The sequence below is a fragment of the Egretta garzetta genome, unplaced genomic scaffold (genome assembly GCF_000687185.1).
Source record: "Egretta garzetta isolate BGI_Z169 unplaced genomic scaffold, ASM68718v1 scaffold279, whole genome shotgun sequence".
NCBI lineage: Eukaryota > Metazoa > Chordata > Aves > Pelecaniformes > Ardeidae > Egretta > Egretta garzetta.
The window spans coordinates 481,480-488,459 of record NW_009260844.1 but is presented as its reverse complement, the minus strand read 5'-3'; positions in this window follow the sequence as shown (position 1 = coordinate 488,459).

Sequence of the window (6,980 nt, the reverse complement as noted above, 5' to 3'; positions counted from 1 at the left end):
GAAAGAAAGGGTAGAGGTGAAGGGATGCAGTGGGAGACTGGGGAGTGGAGAGGAAAGAGTCTGCGGAGCGGTGCGAGGAGACCTTACCTGCCAGCTGAAAGGGGCTGCCATGGCTGGCGATGCCCTGCAGTCCCCAGGCCCCGGGGAGTGAAACTGCGCCGTGCAGGTGGTTGCCTTAAGGGTGCACGTCACTGCCCACAATGAAACAAACCACTTCTTCAAAAGTGAAGGCCCGAGACCTGAGCCTGAAGGAAACGGCTGTGGGACGGGGAGAAGAGGGGCCTCTCTGGGGGTCGGAGAGCGTCTTCCTTCTGCTGGAGGATGCCTCCGCCAAGCCGAGCAGCTGCCTCCACTCCGGCTGCTCAGTCCTCACTTGGTTTTTTAGCCCTTTGCTTGCACTTCTACAGGAATATATTTTCTCGGGTAAATTCGGTGCAGCTGACTTTTTGCTGTCTCACCTCAATTCTTATTTTCGAAGCAGTTATAGTTTCTGCTTTCACGCACTGGCAGTCTGCATAATTTCTCTGGGTATTGACAAGGGGAAGAGTAAGCAGCGCTGCCAAGCTAAAGAGCTCAAAAAAAAAAAAAAAATCCAAACAAAGTTTGCACGACGCCATGGGAATACCCTGCCGCATCTGCCGTGGTGGGCCGAGGGAGGTTTCCCGTGCTGGGTGAAGACCTGGTCTGCTGGTGACAGAGGACCTGCTGCGGTCACCTCCAAGAGCCCAGGGGGCTGCCACCCGGACGGGGAGCGGGTTTGCGGTGTGGGGCTGTGTTTACACCAGGGGGAACAGGGAACTAGCCCTGTCCGCAGGAAGGTTCAAACAGAGCTACATCTGCTCTGAAGTCGTTTTTGCAGATGACTTGTCTAGGGGATAAAAATAAAGGCCTCCGGGCTCGCCCTCGGATGGGGGCCTCTAGGGACATGGTCCCTCTGCCCTCAGCTGGTCCCTGCTCCCCACCTCCCTCAGAATGTAGCACCCCAGGGCCTGACTCCTTGGCACCTCCCGGCCACTGGTGTGTAAAGAGTGGCACTCACCCAGCTGTGGCTGAAAGTGCCCCAGCAAGGCCTCCTGGTTTGTACCAGGACAGGAGATGGCAGAGGGTCAGGCAGATCTCCCTGGCTTCCACAGCCGTGTGTCGCAGCCCCTGGGCAGAAAGTGGATCCAGTTCCAGGGAATAAGCTGGAGCACCTCCTCCAGGATCCCCCAGGATATGCTGGGGGATTTTTATTATTCATTCAGCTGTTATATTTTATGTATAAAATTATAGTTTATTATATTATTCACTCAGTTGTTACATTTCTACTTGCTAGGGACTAAGCATCCATTCTGCAATTGTACAGAACCTGGGTAAAAATAATCCCTAAGCAAATAAGTTCAATGTCAGTAAGGTGTTCTCAGAAACCTGCCAGAGATGGTATCTGGTTTTTTTTTTATTTTTTATTGATACCTGGTAAATAGCAGCTTTTGTGTTAGGGAAGATTAAATAAAAATGTAGATAGATCAGAACTAGACAGACATATCATGGCTAAAAGAAGCCACATAAAACGTCCCAAAGGTAATTGCAGGGGCAATGGGGGAAATGGCATTGAGACCAGCATGGTTAGTGCAGATGAGCACACAATCTCTCACAAGACTGCCTTAGAAATACAGACCGAGGCAATAGCATTGCACTCTGGTGCTGAAGACAAGTTTGTATGTGGTGCAGTGCAAAGGAAGGAGCTGAAATAATACGAAAACTAGGGAGGCACATATTCGCAAGGATGTAAATACTGGGAAAGGAAGTGTAGGATTCCATGAGCTTTAGAGAAACCATTACAAACAGGGAAATGCCATGTTGGCAACAAGCTTTCCTGGCTGGCAGGTTGCCTTTTTTTTTCCACAGCCCTCACAGGTACACAGTTCCAGCATGGTTAAGGCTGGAAGACACCTCTGGAGATCCCCTAGTCCAGCCCTGTGCTCAAAGCACGATCAGCTGGCACAGGCTGCCCTAGAGCACACCCAGTAGCGTTTTAAATGTCTCCAGTGATGAAGAGTCCACAAGTTCTCCAGGCAATCTGTTCAGTGCTCAACCACCCTCACAGTAACAGAAGGTGTTTCCTGATGTTCAGAGGGAACCTCCCGTGTTTCAGTTTGCGCCCCTTCCCTCTGGTCCTGTCACTGGGTACCACAGAAAGGAGTCTGGCTCCCCCATCAGATATTTATACTCACTGATAAGATCCCCCCAAGCCTTCTCTTCTCCAGGCTGAACAGTCCCAGCCCTTTCACCCCCTCCTCGTATGTCACATACACCAACCCCTTATCATCTTCATGGCTCTTCACTGGACTCACTCCAGTAAGTCCATATCTTTCTTGCACTTTGTTGTATCCCTTTCAACACCACACCTACCTACAATTTTTGCCCTCAAAAACCAGGGTGCAGACAGTTTGTGCTTCTGTTCTGAAACTACCAGAAATCTACCCCAGTCACGTACTGCCCATGGGCAGTTGGGTGGCATGGCAATGACCTGTCCGAACACTAACATATATACTAAAAGAGAGGATGCTTGTCCTTCGATTTAAAATTGCCAAGTCGGCAAAGTGCTTTGTTTTGTCTTCTACCTGATGCATTCAGCACTGGAAGCTGCTGGGATTTTATTGAAGATATTCTGTCTTTTTGTGGTTCAGACAAAGAAAAACTAACATAACTTTCTTAATCATAAGTTGCTGGCGATTCAGCTGATCTGGTATGAGAAGTCTTAACATACATGTGACGTTTTCAGCTTAAAAGCTTCTGTGAAAGATGCCATCAGCTAGGACAGTTCATATCTACTGGATGAGGCCAAAATAAATTTACAAAATCCAGCATATTAACTTATTCTTGAAGATGTTGGACTAGGGGTGGAAGGGTTCAACAAATGTGTCATACACACGTATATGACAGTAAAGCATTCTTCCAAGTAGGTTTTTTTTTCTGCGACAGAAGAGTGGTTTCTGTTACCAAGTATTTTATCCAAGTTATGTCACATCATGGCTGGTCTTTGCTGCAACAGTTAGATAAAGCCAGCTCCAGTGGGAGTAGCCACATGGTAAGAAACTCTCCAGCTAAACCAAATGACTGGATTACCAGCACAGTGAAACTAGACTTACGTTTTAGTGCTTGTACCAATATGAACTCTAGCCTAAGGCTAGACCTCTCCCCCATACATTATTAACATAGATGTGCACATACATTATTAACATAGGTGTTAGCAGGAGCACTTCAGGGTCAACTCCTTACTTGCTACTTGATTTGAATTCAAAACCTCACCAAGTCGGAATGAATTTCTTTTTGCATGTGAATGGGAGTCTGGTTAGGAGCAACATTTGGTTTCTTCCAGATACTGTCAGTAAAGACAACTGCCTAGTTAGGGACCCATGGGTGTTGCCACAGCAGGTTGGTCCATTCAATCCAATACCCTGACTGCCATATTAGTCATTCTCAAACACTTCAAAGGAAGATTTAAAAAACCCTAATTCCGTGGAATAATCTCCTCAAGGGTGGCAATTCCCCTTAGACTTCAGACAGCAGTTGGTGCATATCCTGAACTATCAGGCTTTATTACTCTTCCTTTAAAAAATAAATGAACAAATGCTAAATTCTTGTCTAATATGACTGTGGACTCTGATCATGCTTGTATTTTTGTAAATCTTGCTAACTTTTTTTTTCTCAATTATGTACTATAATGACAGACCTTAAAGGTTAAATTCAGATTATGTGAAAACTTTTTTTAGAAGTATTTCCTTTGATCCGTTTCAATAATATTAAGCAAGGCCAGTTTTTAAGTAGAAATAGTATCTCTTAATAGACCAACTGGTACTGCTGAAAACCCCCCAGTGTTCAGGCATTACTTTTTCCAACTACTTGGTGGGTTTAACAAGATTCCTACCTACACAACTGGTCTTGCCTTGCCTTAAAAAAAAAATCACAGCTATAATAACTCTAACCCTCAAAAAATAGTTATTCCCTTGCATTACCTGATGCCAGCCTGCACTCCAGGATCTGTTTCCACACAATTTACTAACATGTTAATTTTGGGTTGACACAAAGAGAAACTGTCACTCTCAATAGCAGACACAGCTTTCTCAACACTGGTTTGAATATTAGGGGAGAACTATTTGGCACTTGTGACCTGATTTGGCTGGAGAAAAGAGCTCTTGGCAGGGCTTTCCTTCTCAAGGATTTCCTTTTTTCTACACCCACCCACCCCACTCCCCCCCTTCCCACACCTTATTTTTCATCCAACAATGTTTGGTTCTGCCTTTCTGTCAGAGCTCATAAAAACTCTGTCACTTGGCTCTGGCTGCATGCATACGTACCAAAGTATTTCCCCATTTCTGGGTTGAAAAGCACACCACAGTTATGACTTGACTACAAAGTGGGACAAGACCCAGGGGCATCTATCTGTTTCTCCTTCATCCTTCTCCCTGGATCTCATGCAAAATGTATCTGGGTATATGCCCAGGAGAGGAACGGCAGCCCTCTCCATATAGGTGCCAGCTTCATTTAACAGGGGACCTAGTTTTGTGAAAAAAATTATAACATCATCTATCACTGCTCTGCAGGAATGGCCAGCAAATCTTCATGCACTGTATGAGGCAGCAGGGTAAGGTCAAGCAGATAGCGAAGGGCCAGCAGGACTCCTCAGCACTCTGGCCGACCAACAGGAACAGGCAATAAAAATAAAACGCTGGAGAGGAACACACGGTTATGATTAATGAGAAAGTGTTCGGCTCCCATATGGACACTCTGTAGCTGCAGGTGGCCTTCAGGCCAAGTCCTTATATACAGTTAACAGAACTGAAGAGACAGGAGAGGTAAGAGTTTGCCAGAGCCACAAAAAGAGGCCCATGCCATCTTGAGCCTCTTTCCATTACTGGCTCTGCTCTGCCGGCCAAGAGAATGTAGAAAAGGCGAGGGAGGCTTCCAAGACGGTTTGATGCTCAGTGGCTCAGGTCCAGCACGCACTTACACCCACTTTGGTGGAGGAGAACCCAAACACCCTTGGCACTGCACTGCACGTCTCATTGCTATCTGGGCGCTCTGGCTGGCAGGACCACGCGCTACTGCCCAGGCTGCTATCTCAGCTCTTCCCACATCCAGCGGGAATGTTTTCAACCTGAGCTCCAGCATGCAGACAGGAAAAATGCGGGTCGTGTACACACAAGCCCATTTGTGTCCTTGTTCCTAACCTCATTGTGTATATGTAATATTAGACATATGCATGGATCAGCAAAAGAGCTGTGGGAAAAGCAGATTCACAAGGTTGAAAACACAGGTTAGAATACACTTCAGTGATGGGAGTGGCTATGCAATTGATGTCTTTGCTTGGAAGAATTCATTTCACGTTCAACCAGTTTACCCAGAAAAGGTATTACCCTATGTATATCATGAAATCTCTTGTGAGATAACTTGATACCATTAAATCCACAGAACTTGGGAAAGCTCTGGGTGAAAGCTGAGATTTTTCTTCTCCCTTTATTAAGATCTTTCTGCAGCCCCTTTCCAACCTCCTCACATGCACATATAACCTGTCCACTCAGTCCGACCTTTCTGGAGGAAAGGGACTTTTTTCCAGGGGACGTCATACCTGGAATAAGGGGTGGTTATAGACTGCTGATAACTGGACTTCAGCAGAAGGTGACATTGGGTCCTCTCTTCCCCCACACCTGGTGTTACGTCAACACATCTTCTACCTCCCGTTCCCCTCTATGAGCCCATGCGCCCCAAAGGCCCCATCTGCCTGAGACCTCTGCCCTGTACCAGTATCTTCCCAGGGCATGGATGAGCAGGATAAAGGGAGAGCAAGCAACACACCCCCAAACTCTCGTTTTCCCCCACTGCAGCAGCTGAGGGAAGTGTCACCCATGGGCAGCTGTGTTGGAGCTGCAGCGGCTCACAGTGCAAGGCAGCCCTTGGTTTCACTCCTCAGAGGCATAACAGTAACGCCAGGGGGCTGAGCCACGCACAGCCACGGGGAGCTCTGTGGGCACCTCCGCTAATGCAGCTGGGACCACCTCTGACCCGTCCACTATGTCAAACCAATTTTGGTTGCCTGAGAAGGCACAGTTGGGACTGAAACATTTCCCATGGCTGAGGTGTTTATGAGGACCCTTTCCCTCTGGAATCTGCTGCGGTTTGTCTGAGCTCCTACCTGGAGATTTTAAAGGAGAAACCAACAGGGTCTTTCCACCTTTTTGGATACTTTTCTAAACTTCCAGGAACACAGAGGCTGTGAGCTCTTTGCCATACAGCTGAAAGGAAGCAAAAGGCTGAAAATTGTTGGGGAATGACAGAGAGATGACACCCTCATCTTGTTGGGATACCAGGCTAGAACTGGAGCCCTGACCCCTGTAGCCTTACCCTTCTCTAGTTTTCTGTCCATCCTTTTTTTTGCAGAGCAACCACCTTTTTTTCCCCTCAGCTGGTTCAAAAGCTTGGAGAAGCCACGCTTCTGACTGCAAAAATGGCGATCTTGAGACTTCAGCTTGAGGCACATTTACTTGTTTGAGTCTTTAAAGGCTTCATCTGAAGAAGAAAGACTGATTTGTTCCAGTGTGACATTTAAAAACTCATTTTTTAAAATTTCTTTTTGCACAAACTGACAAAGCATCTTGGAGACAGGCCCCAATTTTGTTTTTAGTAAGAGAAAAGTCCAGGAGAGACAAAAAGTAATCTTAATTCTACAGTAAATGTTTTTCTTACCAAAATAACATCAAGTACACTTTAAAATGATGTTTTTCTCCACTATATTTTATATATAATATATATACACACACACATTATCTCAGCGATTGCACCACAAGCTATGCCCACAATTTGAGGAAAAATAAAATAAACACCCACCCCCCCCCAACAAAAAACCTTGAGTAGCTTTGCAAGTGAGTCATTGAAAATTCATGCAATAAAATTCTCCGTGCTCAGGCAAAAAACGCCTCAAACATCCCCTTAAAAACAGC